The sequence below is a fragment of the Miniopterus natalensis genome, chromosome 2, assembly GCF_054644295.1.
Source record: "Miniopterus natalensis isolate mMinNat1 chromosome 2, mMinNat1.hap1, whole genome shotgun sequence".
In the NCBI taxonomy this organism is placed as follows: domain Eukaryota; kingdom Metazoa; phylum Chordata; class Mammalia; order Chiroptera; family Miniopteridae; genus Miniopterus; species Miniopterus natalensis.
Window position 1 is genome coordinate 120,834,183 of NC_142082.1, and position 19,476 is coordinate 120,853,658.

Here is a 19,476-nt window from a genome sequence, read left to right on the forward strand (position 1 = left end):
GTAGTGGCTGATACAACACCTACGTTCTCCTTGTCTTTTATTGTAGCAATGTACTGATTATTGAAGACGCTGGGGACAGAGTAGGAGGAATAGCAGTTGTCCATATGTGATAAACATATTCAGAAAAAGGACTCGCTTCTCCTATGAGGCATTTGTTGGGTGATGTTTATAAGATTTTAAAAAAGAATATTATAAGCATCAAATAACTTCAGAGCACAACAAGGACTCTTGAGCTCTGAAATAATTTATCTACTTCACATATATGAACTGTTTATCCCCAGAGGTGTTTTTTTCCAACCTCCATCTCCCAAGGATTAGGCTCAATTATAATTAATTCTTTAATAATGAAACTGATACCGTTTTCAAGCATTTAGACCAGATACTAGATTAGAGCACACTATAAAATATGCTTCTGAGTGATTATGACCTAATTAATTGTTTTAGACAGCTTTTTAAAGTTTGATTTACTAATTGGACTCTCTGAAATTGAAAGCAGGAAATAGAGTTGTCCAGCCCACCAGGGGCTTCATTCCAAATGGCATAAGACCGGAGTGAAAGTTGACTTAATTTGTGCTGCTTTGCATGGTTGGGTTTGACAAGTGTGTTTGGGTTTCATAAAATAATCAAAGGTCATTTCTGGCCTGGCTTTTTGCAACTACAACCTAAATTAGTAAGAACAAAATACAAAGCATAGCAGGAGCTCTGGGTATGACATGGACTGCTGCTGGCCTCTTTCAGGCTTGTCACATGGGTGTGTGCTTGAGGAAATGGAAGGTGTAGAGGCGATCATGCCAAATGATTATAGTCAGCCCTGAAATATGGGGTACAGAACATATTCTACATCAGTTCCCGCTTGGTGTGTGTGACTTGGAACAGATGCATTCTCTGAGTCTCCGTTTGTGGCCCCGGGCAGTTTGATCCTAGGAGAGGATGTTTGCTAGGATAAAGAACTGGGAAGGTTTAAGTGAACCCCTAAAGTTCAGAACGTGGTGCCCATATCCTGACTTCTCCCCTCTGCCTTTCTACACCACTGAGCATGAAAGTACAGTTGGTGGTGATGTTTTACCTGGAAACCCCAGCAAGTCTACATTACAAGGTCTCTTTACAGAGTAACTGCTAAAGAGAATCTCTCATGGCCTTGCTTGGCTTTTTATCTTCTTAGTTATTTGCTTCAAAGTTCATATAAAGCCATTTGGAAAGCTATGGTTTTTATATAACCTTAGCTTTATAAGAAATATTTCTCTAAGGGACTCCAAGTAAAGCAGCTTAAAGGTTAAAAAAAAAAAAAAAAAGCGAGAACTGACTCTCAAAAATGCCTGTATGTCAATAGTGAAGTGCATATCTTCAAATTCCAATTCCACAGTTCCATGACTCTATTTTTATGCTTAATACAGGAAGCAGAATTTAAAGTCAACTGTAAAAATTCAATACACACAACAACTGTATTTTCTTGTACAAGAAACATCTGAAAGAATGGACAGGCATGAGTTATATGATTTAATAACATAAAACCACTTTCACTGACATCTATCACATCATTCTCTTCTTGACATTTCAAAGAATTTTAAAAATCTGTTTTTTAAAAAGGCATGTTTATTTTTACTTTTATTTTTTCTTTTCTTTTTAAAATATGTTTTTATTGATTTGAGAGAGAGAGAGAGAGAGAGAAACATTGATTGGTTGCCTCCGTATGCGCCTCGACTGGGGATCAAACCAGCAACCTGGGCATGTGCCCTGACAGGGAACAGAACTGGCGACCTCTCGGTTGATGGGAAGATGCTCAACCACTGAGCCACAATGGCCAGGGCAAGCATGTTTATTTTTATAAGTTGGGATGATCACAACTGCAGTGGCTTGTCAAAGAAGAAAGGTTTCTGTGAATGAGTAGATCAGCTAAAAGCACATTCTACTGACTACCTTGAGGAGATAGAGAAGTAAAGCTTATGTAATGTGTATTTCTGATCCAACTTGGAAAGTTTTAAGGTTTTATTCAGATTTTAGGGACATATTAATGTAAACTCAGTAGCCCTGATTAATATTTCCTAGGACATTAAAAGGTGATCAAGTTGGGAAATGTAATTGCTTATTTAGGATCTAAATTAGTGGATGATGTGAGGGAAATCAACCAAATCAAGAGCAGCTGGAAACCATCGATTTTAACAGAGGTAAAAGTATGCCTCACACTTCTCCATTATATTTTTGAGCATCTTGTATGTACCATTGTATTAGGTGTGTTACAAACATTATTTCATTTATTCCTCATCAGACAAGGGTTATTATTTCCACTGTATCAATTCAGTATTAGACTAAGTATAATCCATGATATTTAATGCACAAAAATGCAATATGGCTCATGGCTCCTGAGCATTGACTCTGCTCTCTCTCCCTAGATGATGCATAGCCCAAATGCCACTGAGTTAAGTTTGAGGATTTAAAGATGTAACACTTACTGTTAATTTGAAATACACAGATCATAAATTTATGATTTTCTAGAATGATACTGTACACTGGTATAAAAAATGCAGGGTTGCGAAAATAAGTGAACTTTATAGGTCTGGTTGCTTGTCCCATCATCGGCAGCCGTGAGCCCCTCTAGGGTGCTGGTGATCAAGAGAAGCTACTATGGCTTCCCTTGCTTCTGATAAAATTTTGTATCCTTAGTTAATTAAGTTGGGAGCATAACTTTGATGTGTCTGTGTGTTTGTGTATGAGCAAGTGTGTAGTCTGTGCTTTTGTGCGTATGTCTGATCAGTACATTATGTGTGTGGGTGATGCGCACATGCCTATGGGTGTGCATGTGTGTGGTCTTCTCCTTCCAATCCATAATCCAAATCATTTTCTGTTGATTATCTCTTCTGCTATCTTGTGAATAATTACTTGGCTCTTTTGTAAGTTTTGCAACCCTTTATCTTCTCCTCCCATATTTTTCCATCTTTTTCAATTTTCTGCTTATTGTCAATTAAATGGTAAGATAATGAAAAGCAGGGAAATGCAAACCCATTCACACAGCATCTTCTATGCATATAAACACACAAAGACTAATAAATCCTTTCTTGTATGATTTGGACTGTCCTATAGATTTCAACAGCTATTTGCTCAGATTTGATTCAGAAACCTGGCAGTAATTATGATTAATTTCAAGGTACTACTATTGAACCTGAACAACATGGGATTGAACTGTATGGGTCCACTTATATGTGAATTTTTTCAATAAGTATATTGGAAACTTTTTGGAGATCTCCTTTCTACCACGAAACAATCATATTAATGACAGGAGGTTACCAAGCAATCATATTGCTGCTGCTTCATTATCAATGCATGATTCGTTACACACGTAAATAAATACAATTTTCTTTTTCAAATTTCTTTTCACTTTTGATGCCTTGTGTTAGTAATATGCACAATATATACAGTGTTTTATATCACGTAAGACAATATTTATGTAGGTACTGACAGATGATTATGTAAACAGATGATGTAAAGTTATGGTATCAATAAATATTAGTACAGTACTGTAAATGCATTTTTCTTTATGATTTTCGTAACTTTTTTTCTCTAGCTTAATTGTAAGAATTCAGTATAAAATATACATAACATACCAAATGGGGGTTAATAGATGTTTATGCTATTGGTTAGGCTTCCAGTTAACAGTAGGCTATTGGTAGCTAAGGTTTTAGGGAGTAAAAAATTATATGTGGATTTTTAAAAATTTATCTTTATTGTTGAAAATATTACAGATGTACCTTTTTCCCCACCACTGACCTCTTCTACTCCACCCCCATCCCTCATCCCCCACCCCTGGCCTTCACCACACTATTGTCTGTGTCCATAGGTTATGCATATATACACGTAAATTCTTTGGTTAATCTCTCCCTACTCACCCCCTCTTTCCCTCTGAGATTCTTCAGTCTGTTCCACGTGGGTTTTTGACTGTGCACAGCAGAGTAGGGTGGTGGTGGTGTCAGTGCTTATAATCTCCACATTATATAAGGGTAAAATAAATATTTTAAAAATCATTCTTGATTTTATTTCTCAAGACTATTTATCTTCTTGCCTTTAATGACTGCTAATTATTGCTACTGGGATGTTTGTTTTTCAGCAGCAAAGAGATAGAGCTTCTATTTTATGTTTCTTCTATTTGATACTCTTGTATTTGAGACATATTTTATTTATAATAAAAATAATCTATACAGAGATCCTAGGTGTTAATTTTAATATTTGCACAGTGTCTGTTTTCCATGTTAACACCTGCAGTTTCACTAACTGCTGATGTCATTTTCTGCTGAGATTCTAGAACCTGGGGAGCTTCTGGTTTTTCTCATTTGTTAACTTTCACCCTTATTTCCCTGAAGCAAGAGACTTTGTATGGCCTTCGAGCATGGCCGAGGCTTCATCTGTTTCAATTCTTTTCTCTACTTATTCTTCCACTTTGTTTGTTTGTTGTTCCCATTGCCCAATTGGTACTTCCATCCATAAATTGTTTCAGAGAATCTAATGTCACTGAGTTTTGGAACTAATTGTTAAGTAATGAGACAGAAATGTACCTACTAGTCATTTTCATGTTAGCTTATCTTTGGTCACACTCTGAGGTGCCCTGTCTGTCTCTGTCTTTTCCTCCCCTCTCCTCTGTGTTTAGCTGTGTATACTGAAGAACAGGATGCTTTGATTTCTTTACAGTGGTCCCTCGGTTTTCGAATGTGATCCGTTCCAGAGACCGCCCAAGCTCTGAAAGGTTTGAAAACCGAGGGATCAGCAGCCGACAGCTGGGCCTCAGGATCTTGCATCAGCGGAAGCCCTGGGGCATGTTCGGCTTTCGAGGTGTGTTCGAAAACCGAAGCATTTCCTTCTGGGGTTTACGGTGTTCGTAAACCGAAATGTTTGTCAACGGGAATGTTCGAAAACCAAGGTACCACTGTATGTGGAGATATGGGAATAGACTGCACAGACTGGAATGTTTTTAAAGGTTGCTCTGGGCGGGATCCTGGTAGGAGACAGCAGGAAATAGCAGCTATGTTTGCATTTTCTACATAGTTCTCTGGAGCGCAGTAGTTTGGCCTCAAACATTATTATGCTTCTGCTTTAGGTGACTATTGTTTAGGTAAGCATAATCCCCAAAATTGTTCAAGGGCATCAGTAGTCAAGATCTCCAGCCGCCTTCTCCCCTCATAAAATATAAACATAAACAGCTAGTGGTAGAAGTAAAGCCATTATTACAAATGACGTTAACTTAACCAGGGTAATTTCAGCACAGGGAAATCCATACTCTATTTCTGAATCTAGAGTCACATGATGGTTTCAAAAAGAGTAAGATGGATACAAGGTGTAGATTCTACTTTTGCGAGGTTAAAAGAGGTACCATATGTGAAACTGCAAACTGTGAGGTGCTCTGCAAATCCAAACGATATTACTATCAGTTTAGATAACTAAAGTCAAACATGACTAGAGAGATAGAAGTAATTATGACTATCTTGGGCAAGTGACTTAACCTCTCAGAGTCTTAGTTTCCTCATCTGTAAAATGGGGTATGATACCTACCTTACAGAGTTGACAAAATTATAGATAATGTGAAAATTGCTATGCACAGAGGTAGCAAATGGTAGGCATTCAATAAATGAGTTAATTTTATTATGATTAGAGCAGACATTTCTAATCATCCGTGATTTTAGAAAAAACAAAAAACAAATAAGATTTCTTTTAAATTGTACTAACAAAAGAAGTACATGCAATTCAGCCTTGCTTGGATCCCAGATTTAAAAAAAAAAAAAAATAAGAAAACACCTATGGCTTTGTATTTCAAGTTTTAGTCAGCATACTGGATTTCTAAGAATAAAGTTTAAACCTTTAAAGAATAAGAGACGCTTTGGAATGTGTGAAAGAATAAAACGAGGGGAAAAAACAGAAAACACATCTTTTATGGCAACAGCTGAGGACAAGAGGGTGATTTTGAGAATGATAAGCACTCACCACCCCACAGCTCAGGGTTGCTCCAACTCCATGCGCAGTGGGGAACCTTCAATATCAAATTGTACATGCAACGTATTTGTAACAGAACATTGAAAAGTCGATGAAGGCAAACCTGGTAGGCAGCTACTGTCAGAAAACATCTGAATCAATAGGACACTATCAGAATTGTCTTTGCCAAGCAAAACACACAACTATATTAACCAAAAGCATAACAGAGCTGTGAAATTCCGTCACTACAGTAATTTAAACTACATAGACCTTGGGAAGCAGGCTTTAGTATCTCACCCAACGGGTAAGAAAATAACACCAAATATTATGAATCTATTGAGGATCACCTGAGAGGACATGAGGCAAAGTCACACACTTAAATGGTCACTCATTTCTATAATATAAGAACATTTAAAAAAATGAACACAAGATAACAAAAGGATTTTCTTAAACTTATTTTTTAATTGTTATTATTATTCTGTTACTAAGGATACTACAGAATGAGACATTAAGCAAAATAATAAAAATGGTTTTCCATTAGATAGGGATAAACTTCAAACACTTTAACTTCACTATCATAATCTTACTATAGCCTCAATCCTAACTAAATGTACTATGTGCTTAAGTAAATTCATTTGCAGTCAAAGTAGAAAAACAGTGTGGAAGTCAGTCACGTAAGATCAAAATGGAAAGGCCTTTCCTTTGTAGTTTTTCAGGCAATGTTAAGCCATGTCTGTCTGCTGGCTTACAAGTAGTTCCTATGTTCATGCTATTATAATTAGGTTTAGAATGTCCATCCATTCCACTATAATGTAAATTAATCCAAAGTAGACATAGTGTCTTGTCCTGCCTATCACACCATGCATGGTATGTAGATGGTATGTAGATGGCAGGGTGAGGTGGCGGAGAGGACAGCCCTGCATGTGGAAGTTCTGATCTCAAATTCCAACTCAGCCACTTATTAACTGTGAAACACACTTTCTGATCCTCAGCTTCCTCATCTGTAATATAATGATAAAGCTGGTCTATTACAAGATATATACAGGTGTTTGTGTATCCTGCATTCAAAAAATGCTAGCTATAAAACCATTAGTAAGCACATAAGTAATGTTTGTTGAAAATATGAAGGAATGAATAAATATATAACTTCCCTCTTATTTAAGATTTATCTGGTATTTCTTCAACAATAAATTTCATAATACATAAATCAGAAGTTAAATAGTAGTAGTAGAAAAGTTGAAGACTATAAATTTGCATCCCCATTTTGAATCAACAACATCCTCCCTGTTATTCTATTTTTAGAGAAGTGGCCATTTAAAAATATCCCTAACTGCAAATCCTCTAAGGAACATTCAATATATAGAAAAAAAGATAATCAAATAAAGACTGGCTAATTCTAGCCTGAGCAATTAAAATGTGGCATATTTATGACTTAGAAACCCTAAGTTACCTTAAACTCATGTTTCTTCTGCTGATCTCCTCTACAAAACTAATTTCCTGGGATTAATTTTAGGGTTCATGACATAAAAAGAGACATGTCCTCAAAGTCACAAACTCATTGCATTTCTATATTTGCATCTTTAGTTAGGGAACTGGCAAAACTATTACACTTCAAACAACTAAATTATTCAATCAATTACAGGATAAATGGATAAACAAAATGTAGTTGCATTTTGTATATGTATATGCATATAACGGAATATTATTCAGCCTTAAAGAGGATGGAAACTGACACATGCTACAAAATAGATAAGCCTTGAAGACATCATGCTAAGTGAAATAAGTCAGAAGGACAAATACTGCGTCATTCCACTTGTGTGAGGTACCTAAAGTGCTCAAGTAGGTCAAAAGTAGGGTGGTGGTTTCCAGGGGCTGGGGGAGAGGGAGTGGAGAGTTCTTGTTTAATGGAAATGGAGTTTCAGTTTGGGGAGATGAGAAAGTTCTGGAGGTGATGGTGGTAATGGTTGTACAACAGTGTGAAAATACTAATACCTCTTAAGATGGTTAAATTGGTAAATTTTATGTTATGTATATTTTACCACAATTTTTAAAAGGTCAAAATAAATCATAGGTTTGTATAAGGTTTGTATAGGTTTATAAAGCTCTTGAAAATAACAGCTCTTGTTTGGGATATAAATTAATCTAGTTTTAGTGAGGAAAAATAAGAAAAAAAGAACTGTATAAAGCCACCCTTATGGTAGATCTGGATAAAACCTTCTCACTTTCATTCAGCTGGCATTGTGCACCTATTCTGTGCCACGTTCTGGGACACAAATATCATTTGCCTACCATACTCAGGGAGTTCACCCTCTCATGCAGAAAGAAACTCTTCAAACATCATTTCAGTGTTAAGTCCATGAAATTTGTGTGTCTCAGAGTACAGGTTTTAGCATTATTTTCACTGGGGTCAGCATTTGGCTAAAAAATTATAAGCTTTTTTTCATTGAGAAAGTTAGTTTGCCTCTTAGAATCTCTCTCCTCATTCATGCAATAGAAATGTCAATAGAAACTTCACAGGGAAATTACATGTAATTGCTCTCAGGAGGGAGTAACTTTTCAGTTAATGGTGGCTACTGTGGTTGGTAAGACCTAGAACAGAGGCATGGCCAGGCTGGAGCTGCCAATACCCCGGACAGAGGTGCAGCAGGCTGGCCTGGTCTCACTGTGCCACTCCCATAATTATAGTTATAATTTGATGCCAGCATAGAAAGAGCATACCATCTGTTTGATCATCACTGGCAGGGTTATTGTTAAAAACATATTAAATATATTTACATCCAGAGTTATGATAAAAGTTGAAAGCTAAAGTTTGAAGATTTTCTTGATCTGAGTTGTCTAATAGAGTGAGTGGTGTAGATGGTTGCAGTGGACTGTTTGTGTCCCGCACCAAATTCATACGTTGAAATCCTAATACTCAATGTGATGGTAATAGGAGGTGGGGCTTTTGGGAGGCGATTAGGTCATGAGAGTGGAGCCCTTAGGATTAGTACCCCTATACAGGGGGACCCCTGAGAGCTCCCTTGCCCTCTTTTGGCCATGTAGGGAGAAAATGAGAAGTGTGTCCCCTGGAGGAGGGCCCTCACCGGGACACAGCATGCTGCACCTGCTCTCGGGCTGCTAGCCTCCAGAACTCTGAGAAGCAAATTCCTGTTGTTTATAAGCCACCCAGCCAATGACAGTTCATTAAAGCAGCCTGAACTAAGGCAGTGGTACAAATAAAGTAATTTCCTCATATTGAAGGGACACAAATATTTACTTCATGAATTGATGCTTTTATAATTTGGGTATTTAAAAAAAATTGAAGTGTAGATAAAGAGTATTATTTAGTCATGTACTTTAAATAAGCTACATTACAGAAGAAAGAAGCTGGTAATTTCTAGCCTACTTCACCTCATTGACACAGCTTCTATCATGATCCTCACAGGAACGACTGGGAACACTTGTAGGTGTTAAAATAGAGAAATTTTGAGCTCCTAAGTAGACGATTGGAAGGAAATATAATGCCTGAAAAGCAGTGCAGGGATGCTGCCTCCAGGGCCCGTGGTTGCTGTCCCCAGATATCTTCATGCATACTACCTAGGTCCATCACTTCAGGACCTCACACTGCCTCAGAGCCCTTATGTCATTTGCTCATTTGGGTTAAGAATTGTGTGTACAGCAGGTAGAGGAGCAGAGAGAATACAGGGCTGGTGTGAATACTTGACCCAGTTCCTTTTTTCCTAGACATGTTCTCATACAAGCCGCACTGAGGCATCTGATCGAGAGAAAGTGGGGTTAGGCAATTTGAAGCCAAAACCACTCTAAAGAGACAGCAGCTCAAGAATGTCATATGGGAATCAGAATTACACCAGGAAAAAGCAAAGGTTAGAAAGAGAGAGCAGTGTGCAGAGCCAGCTTTACCTATTTTTCAAGCTCTGGCCTGGGTAGATTGAGTGTCGGGGAAAATAGAGAAGCATTTCCTCCTGTCTCCCTCCCATCATCCAGTCCCCATTCCCAATGCTGGAAATGTTATGGGTCAGCATAGGCTGTGGGTTTTCATGGATTTATTTGTGCAACTACACTGAGTAAATATCCATCTTACAAAATAAAAGAAAACATCTTAAGATGGATATTATTGCACAATTCTTTCCTGGGTTGAGGACTGCCCCTAGTTTTCCCACTATTTCAGCTGTTTCACTTAATGACAAACTTGACTTTGCCTGTTGTGACACATTGATAATAATAAAGTTCAAAAGGAAAAGAAAATCCAAGGCTAAATTCTTCATAGTTCAAATATTACATACCTAATAAAAATAAATAAGTTCCCAGGAGATATTCTAGCAAATTGTGTCAATGCTAAATTCAAACATAAACTGGATAAGCAAAAACCCTGAGCAACTTACACAACTGCTGCTAAGAATTATTTCTTAAAATACATTTCAGACTATTGAAAATTTACACAGTATCACTTTGAGGGTTATTGAATTAGCAAACCAAGGCAGTTGGATCATTTGTTTAGAGGCATTATTTCCCCACTCTCAAAACATTTTGTACCAGTTCATAAGCATAGGCTTTGCCAGGATTCTTTTGAAAGTGGAAAATCAAAACAATAGCAGGGTGAAGCAATTCACAGTAATCACAAGAACAGGGAATATAAATTGCTCAAATGTACAATGGTGCATATGCTGGACCAGATTTTTCATACTTTAGAATAGGAAAGAAAACTGTAGTTTATGTAAGGATTGTATTTTAAGGACAGAAGAAAAATGCTGTTTACCATAAATTATATTTTGCTGCCATAGGAGCAGTTATTCCTAAGATTGGGATATGCTTATATTTAGAGGCAGCACAAGATTTGACATTAAAATGGGGAGCGGTGTTAGTACTGCTATTCTACTTCAGTATTATAAATGCATTTTTACAGTATTTGCAAAAGAAAAACAATAAAGTCAAATGAAAGTGGTAGATATGAAATTTACTAACAGAAAATAATTGAAGTACTAAAATAAGGGGGGAAAGCAGCAAAATAAGCAATTTTTGTTGTTTGAGATCTCCTTGGTAAGAAAATAATTTTGTGATTTTAATTTCAGATATCACATACCAAATTTTAGTTAATTTTTTTAAAGGAGAGTGTATCATTTTTTCATGCACTGATATAAAACTGTCCTTTAAAATGGTGCATGTAATAACGTGTTGGATATAATTTATTTCTGAAAACTTGCTTGGTTTTCAGTGTGGTTAGGTTGATTTTCTCTGAAGAAAAATAATCCCATTTTGACTCTAAAGGAAGTACTTTTCTGGTAGGTTAGAAGGCCTTTTTGGTATCCTTCACATCAAAATGCATACTGATTCAGCTTAATTTATAGGGCCATGAAGACTGTGGAAATGTCTCAAGTCTTCCTTTACAAATTAAAAAAAAATCAAATTTATGGGTGACATTGGTTAATAAAATTATATAGATTTCAAGTGTACAGTTCTATGATATATCTTCTGTATGTTGCATTGTGTGTTTACCACCTAAAGTCATATATCCTTTCGTCACCATACATTTGATGCCCTTTGCCCTCTCCTACGTCCCAACCCCCTTTACTTCTGGCAAACACCACACTCTTGTCTGTGTCTATGAATTTTGGTTTGCTTATCTTGTTTATTCATTTGTTGCTTTCAGCTTTATACCCCACATATGAGTGATATCATATGGTACTTGACTTTTTCTGTCTGACTTATTTTGCTTAGCATGACATTCTCAAGATCCACCCATGTTGTTGTAAATGGTAGTATTCCCATAGTATATACATACCACATCTTTAACAAATCAGCAGAGGACCTGAACAGTCACTTCTCCCAAGAAGACATACAAATGGCCAACAGATACATGAAAAGATGCTGAAACTCACTAGCTATTAGAGAAATGCAAATCAAAACTACAATGAGCTACCACCTCACACCTGTCAGAGTGGCTGTTATCAACAAAACAGGTAATAACAAGTGTTGGAGAGGTTGTGGACAAAAAGGAACCCTCCCTCATTCAACTGCTGGTGGGAATGTAGACTGGTACAGCCACTATGGTAAAGCGTGGAGGTTCCTCAAAAAATTAAGATAGATTTACCATATAACCAGCAACCCCTCTTCTCAGTATCTACTTGAAAAATTTGAAAACATTTATTTGCAAAGATATATGTACCCCTATGTTTATTGCAGAACTATTCACAGTGGCCCAGACATGGAAATGACCAAAGTGTCCTTTGAGAGATGACGGGTGAAGTCGTACTTTTGGCGTCTCTGAAAAAGTCATACTATACTGGCCTTGTCTAATTTCAGTGTTTGCTTTAAGGAGGAAGAGGCCTTCAAGGACAGAATTCATGGTGGACTCCTAAAGCATGCCTACGTCCTACTGTATCAAAACCAAATTCTACCTTGCATTCGAAATTTCCAACCATCCTCCACACTTTCCTTCCTCTCTTTTCCCTGCAGACTTCTATTTTATAACTTTAAAAGAATGCCCCTTGAATATTGCAAAGGAGGTAACTCTAATGGCAAATGAAATAATAGAATTACTATTTGTTGATGTTCTTTTATTAACTTCTGTAATAAACACATAATAAACATGTACAGCTGGCCCTTGAACAATGCTAAGGTTAGGGGCACTGACCTCCCCCGCAGAGTAGAAAATCCACATGTAACTTTTGACTCTCCCAAAACTTAACTACAGTTGCCCCTCATTATCCATAGGGGATTGGTATCTGCAGATACCAAAATCCAAGGATACTCACGTTCCTTATATAAAATGGCATGGAACAATGCATACCATTAGCCCCTCACATCCATGAATTCCCAACTGCAAATTGAAAATACAGTTTTTGACCTGAGGTTGGTTAAATCTATGGAGGTGAAACTCAGGAGTATGAAGGACCAACTGTATTTTATTGAAAAAAATCCATGCATTAGTGGACCCATGCAGTTCAAACCTGTGTTGTTCAAGGGTCAACTGTACTGGAATTCTCATATGAAACCTTTACACAGGAGTTATTATCTTCATTTTTATAGATGAGATATTGAGACAAAGAGATTAAATTATCTTCCTGAGGTCATACAATAAGTGTCCAAAACAGGACCTGAACACAGCTCATTCATCCACTGCCAACAATGTTTATTATAAAAACAAAGCAAATTAATGCTCTGGAGAAGAAAAATATGTAAATAAATCAGAAGGTTAGAATAGATAAAAATTAGCTGCATCATTTGTCTTAAAGTCTTATTCATTTTAGACTTGACATGATATCTTTAAAACAATATCGTTGATTTTAAAGCATTTCCACTTCATCTCTTCCATAAGTATACAAGTTATATTTCAGAGTCATAAAAGATGATACAGTTTTCAAAATAAAATAAAAACTAATATCAACGAGAGCATCCAAATCAAAGATTCATGTTTCTAGAGGTAATGGACTAAATTTTATTGAATAATTATAGTAGCTAACTTCAATATAGCACATTATATAACACTGTATTGATAGTAAGAAAGAAAATTACTTCATATCTTTATCTCATTTAATTATTACAATCACTGGATGAAGAAATGAAAACATACAGTACACTAAATTGCCCTATGTCCCATAGCTCTAATAATAAGTGGAGCTGGAATTAGAACACAGAGTGTGTTTCCAAAACTAGAAAGAACTAAGATTAAAGAAGGCTCCTTTAGTGTTCTAAAAAGTACTCTAATTCATGAAATAGCTTTAGCTTTATTTTGAATGAGAATGATTGTGGGAAACCCATGTTACCCAATCTCCCACAGAAAGTGACAAAATTCTCAATCATTTGGTAAGTAAAAACATAAAATGATTCTGACCATGAGAAATCAGATGAGTATCTTAAAAAGATAGTCTATTACTGTAAGTCAAAGTAATACTATTCTCTTTATAAAGTGACTCTTCTAACATTTGTAATTATTCTAACTATAAGCCACTTGACCAAAGCTGTGCTTTATTCACTCCTCTATCTCCAACACCTGGGAAAATGTATACAGTAGGTACTCAATAGCAACTATTGAATAAAGAATAAAGAATATGTAAAGAAATGAATTTCCAACGTTGTACCAAAGATTTTAAATGGAATAAGTCCAGATCAAGTAGTAAGCATAAAAATCTAAGAACATATTGTAAGCATCCATTTTATTGTTATTTACTTGATAAACAAAATAAATATAGTTTTTTTCCCCCCTCTAGGTGACCTTTTATACTTAGGATATCATCTATTTCAATTTGGGCCTTCTACTTTTTCTATCTAAAGATAGCTGTCTTTAATAATTAAATTCTCTCATGGTTTAATTTTAGCATCTGAAGGACAAACACAAATGATGCAATCTAATGTTTATTGACTATAAGCAGTAAAGAAAAGTAATATGTATATCATATGCATTTTGCATAGACAAATGACATTTTTAAAAGTGCCATATTCATTATTTTCACCTCCTCCCACCATGCCATCATTCATACAGGAAAATGAAATATGCCTTTTCTTCACCAGTTGTAATGTTTAGTTAAGAGTGACAACTTGGAAAGGAAGGGGTGATCATACAGACCTGAGTTCAAATGGTAGCTCTGCTGTTTACTAATTAGGCTAACTTTCTAAAGCTTTCAGTTCTCATTTTCATCATCTATAAAACCATAATATATAAAGACTTCATTTTTTTAAAACTTTCTATTTTTTATTATTTTTAAAATATATCTTTATTGATTTTAGAGAGAGGAAGGGAGAGGGAGAGAGAGAGACAGAAACATCAATGATGAGAGTCACTGACCGGCTGCCTCCTGAACTCCCCTACTGGGGATCGAGCCCACAACCCGGGCATGTGCCCTGACTGGGAATCAAACCACGATCTCCTGGATCCTAGGGCGATGCTCAACCACTGAGCCACACAAAGGAAAGAAGTTCTTTTCGCAGTAATATAATCTTAGGTGTTATATAACATTGCAATAGCCAAAGTTTATAATTAAACATCACCATATATGGGGACCACAGTGATCCCCGTATATCTAATTTGATCTGAGAGAGTCTTGGGAAGCAGACTGGGAAGATTTTTAAAAATTTTCCAGATAAGAAAACAGAGAATCAAAGAGGTAATTGCTTAACTGTTGCTGATGGGAGTTTGTGTGTACGTAGTATTATGCAGTGTTATCATCCAGTAGTTTTATAGGTATGTGGTCCTGAATGTCATCACCTTCCCCTATGCTATTGCACTCTTCACTATGGGGGGGGAGTTGATAAAGCCAAAACTCGGACTCCCTAGTGCGTGCTCTCTCTGTTTGTCTCCCCCCCCCCCCATATAGTAGTAATTCTTTTTACTATAAACATCACCCTAATGAGCTATGTCAAAATAAAGTTTTGGGTAGATAGAGACTAGGCAGAGTTATTTATATAAAATTTCGTTAGAGTTTTGGTTGGAAGAAATTTAAATTTTAAGAGGCTTCTTGAACAAATTTGAGACCCTCATTTTTTATATAAGCACTTTTAGTTAATATGGCAAATAGAAAAAATAGAGAGTGGTTAAGCCAGAATTTCTCTTGATTCTGCCACTAGCTATTCAGAGCTAGCATAAATGACTTCGCTTATCTGTCTTTCTATAAATAAGGATATTAAAGGAGGTAATATCTAAAAAATGAGACTATTAGACTAGATACATTTTTCCTAGCTCTGTGCTACTAATACATATACAGACATCTATACTTTTTGATTACAAGGACTTGTTACTTCAGAGAAAAGCTTGACTAAGTTAAATTTTTGAGGGGTATTTGCAAATAATATTTATTCTCTAATGAACCACAAAACACTTTCCTAATTAAAATCTGCTTTCCATTAGGACCTTTCTTACTGAATACTTCTCTTTCTATTTGGTGTGCCAGGAAAGTGAGATTGTTAATAATAGTCATGCTTTGAGTGAGACCATCAACCCCCAGAAGTATTTAAGGAGGTTTAGCAAATCTAGGAAAATATGAATAGTTTCCAAGAAGCATTACTGAGCTTCTGAATGGTTTTTTAAATGCATCCTCTTTGTTATTATTATTATCTAGTGCATTTAGAGTCTACAGAGAAAAGACTCTTAGAGTTCTTGAAAGTACCACTGAGTGTTCAGCATTGAGAGAAAAATTATTTTAAAATGTAATTTTCGAAGATTTTTCTTATCATTTCTTATCTTTCCTTAGTTTCTTTAACTTTCTTAAGCACAAAACTTTTTGTGAACTACAAATTCAATGTGCTCTAAATACCTTTAGTACTATTTTAATCAATTACCCAATAATTTTTAAGCTATGGGCTTTGAAAAAAAATTATAGGAGACTTGTATGGCTTTCTGTGCTAAAAATCTTTCATTTATAAGTTTGATTCAAATACAAATAGTAAAAACTCATTTATTATTCATGGGTTTACAACACAGGCACGTATTCTATAGAAATAGAAGAGAAATAGTCACTGTATTATCCAGGGTCCTCACCTTATCTCATGCTTTATTGCAGGTACTAACACCTTTAACTGATAAACATGCTGGAGGTCAAGACATATATTAAGACACTTATGTTTTGACAACATTTCTCTTCACAAACATTTTATCAATTTTTAAAAGAATAAATTAATTTTTCCTTAAAATTACTGATGAGTGATGTAATATGTAGTTGTTAACTAGAAGACAATTAATGTTTAAAAGAAAAAACTGCCCCAAACCACAAATGCACCAAGAAAAGGCACGATTTCTTTCTTGAAAATGTATACATTATTTTCTCTGGGATTATTCCAATGAGCAGATCTCATTACTGAAATCAGTTCCCCTCCAAAGTGTCATACTAAATCAAATTTCAATACAATTATGAAAATTGTAATTCAAATTAAATAACTTATATATCATATCTCAATAATGGACCAAGTAATATAGATAAATCAGATCAGAAAAATGGCAACGCATGGCTTTTCAGAGTGAAATTATAATAAGACACTAAGAAACTGAGGGGGTAAGGTAGGTAATATCTGGCTCTTGCATAAAGAGCTTGAGTTCTGTCCTTTAAAAAATTCAACCTTTTTATAGTGAGTAATGTACACAATTGAAATTATCTTTAAAAACAATTATATACATGAAAACAAAACTTTAAGAGAGCCTAGTCTTGTGGGACAATTGCTAGGTGCTGAGAGGTGGTTATGTTTTGGCTGAAAGATTTACTTGACCCTCTCTGATCAATAGATGGTGAAAAAAATTGCTCATATATTTCACATCTTGCAGTTTATTCAAACTGGCAGAGTTTGCTTTTTTTTTACATGATAGGAAAATCTGATTCCTAAATTATCTTTCTTACATCCAGAACTATGTAAACTCATTCATAACCTGCTCCATCACCTCAAAACATATTTGGAGTTTAATTTTCAAATGAAGGAAGAGTTTTTGAAAATTTTGGAACTTATAAATCTTGGATTTAAAAATTTAAAGAGTATGGCCATCCATAAGTACATCAAAAAGTGAGGTAGGGTGCTTGCGTAAAGTGATGCTGGACATGACTGATACTCAGGGAAGTAAAATATCCTTCTCTCACTGCTCCTCTCAAATATAAATGAAATTGATTTAAGATCAGTTAAATTTATACCAGCATAACCATGATTAAATAGGTTTAATCATTTAAACTAAGATGTAATTTATACATTAAAGTTTTTTGGAAACTAGAAAATTTTATCATGTATGTGTAATTTGTACACATCCTAGAAAAATTCCTTGTGAATTTCTTTATATCACACATCCTTTCCATTTATATATAGCTATCATTCTGTTAATTTGCTACATTTTACGTTAACGTTGGTTTTAAATTTTAGAGAACTGAATTTGCAAACTCATTTCAAAACAACCATGGCATTAAAGTGATATAAAATGAGTCATCAATGTGGATGTTGCTTTTCTATCTTTTTTCAGAAATAATTTTGCTATTCACATATTCAAAATTTATAATGTTTACACCTAGGAAATCATTATAATGTTACCAATTTTACCATAAAATGATATCAAGAATGCACTTTTGTTCAATAAAATCATATTTAGGGAAATACTGACTAACAATTAATACCTATATTAGAAAAGACGTCATAGTTAAATTGTGAGACGGTTGAAAAGAAATGCAATAATGAGATGAAGGTATATATTTTAAGCCTTCAGATGGTTGCCATTGTTTAATAATTCTAATTTAATTCCTATAAACACACCAAGCATATTGATTCGGTTTTAAATTTTGTTCAAAATGAATAAATGTATCATGTACAGAAAATGTGAGGCACTCTAATTTTTTTTTTTTTTACTTTTTTTTTCTTCATTAGAATTTAAAATGATATGATGCTAGTCAAAAGATATAATAGAATGCACATAAACATTTTCTGCCACATAGACGTAAGACAAGTATTACCTTGGCCTCTTATCTAAGAGGATTACAGGATAAGGGATTTTTAGTTTACTCCAGTAAATTGAAATTGAGCCGTAGAAAGCCCCACTTGCTTAGTATGTTAATTTCTTTTCTTAGCATATAGAAATGTGAATATTTCTGTAAAAGAATTTTGTAAACTCTTCTAATTGTATAGTAGCTCTAGTATAATTGTGTCATAAAAGTACTTACTGTTCTGTTAGAAATTCTGGGGTATTTCAGTCTCTGTTTTCTCTCTTTCAGATTCTTGTCTTATCTTTCTAAAAAGGAAACAATATGCACAGTGGGTAGGTGACCACATAGTTCAGAGTCATTTCAGGTTGTCGTAAATATAATTGATACATTTTATGATTTAATATTTGTACTTAAAAATTTTGCAGTGCATACATTCAAATACAATATTATATACATGTATATGTACTATTAGGTAGATAGGGATTTTAAAATTGGTTTGAAGAGCTAGAGATAAAAATTCTGTGAGTCCATACACTGATTTTTTGGAAAGTTTATGCTTTTGCCACTATAGTTTTTCAGTTTAAAAACAAAAATGCTAAGCTAGGCAGAATTGTTAGAGAATATTACATTATCATATTCATTAAAGAAGAATCACACAATTATTAATCAATTTAATGCCTAGTGCTATAATGAGTAGCAATATGATTAGTGTAAATCAACCTTATACATATCATGTTACTTTTGAATTTTATACTTTCACTAAAGTCAGGAGCACTTCAATAGATTACACACATTTGCCTATTTTCAGAGACAAATCAGTGTCCAGATATAACCTAATACTATTTAGCATATAGATAGATCCAGATAGATAGTAGATTATATATAAAGTAAGCCCATCAGGGGTAAGGAGAAAGATAATCTCACATTATTGCAGAATAAAAGTACAACTTTTAGTTTATAGAGCAAGAAAATTGAGTCCTTCCCAAGAGTCAATATCAGGAATTGTTTTAACATAATAAGGATGTCAAGAATTTCTGATTTGGTTTGACAAGTTAGCAACCCGCAAGTGAAAGAAAAATTTCATAGTAATAGAGACAAGGACTTTTTAAATACAAGTTCTCATCATTTTTAGTCTTCCAAAAGT

General features: G+C 34.9%; 1 protein-coding gene across 1 annotated transcript in view; it reads right to left on the reverse strand.

Annotated features, from left to right (window-relative positions):
* The window catches only part of SYT1 (synaptotagmin 1), a 328,980-nt gene extending 310,243 nt beyond the window's left edge, over nucleotides 1-18,737 (reverse strand). Inside the window, exon 1 of the mRNA XM_016199415.2 lies at nucleotides 18,570-18,737. The gene's annotated coding sequence lies outside the window, so the exon portion shown is untranslated. The remainder of the gene's footprint in view (nucleotides 1-18,569) is intronic.
* Nucleotides 18,738-19,476: the final 739 nt, after the last annotated feature.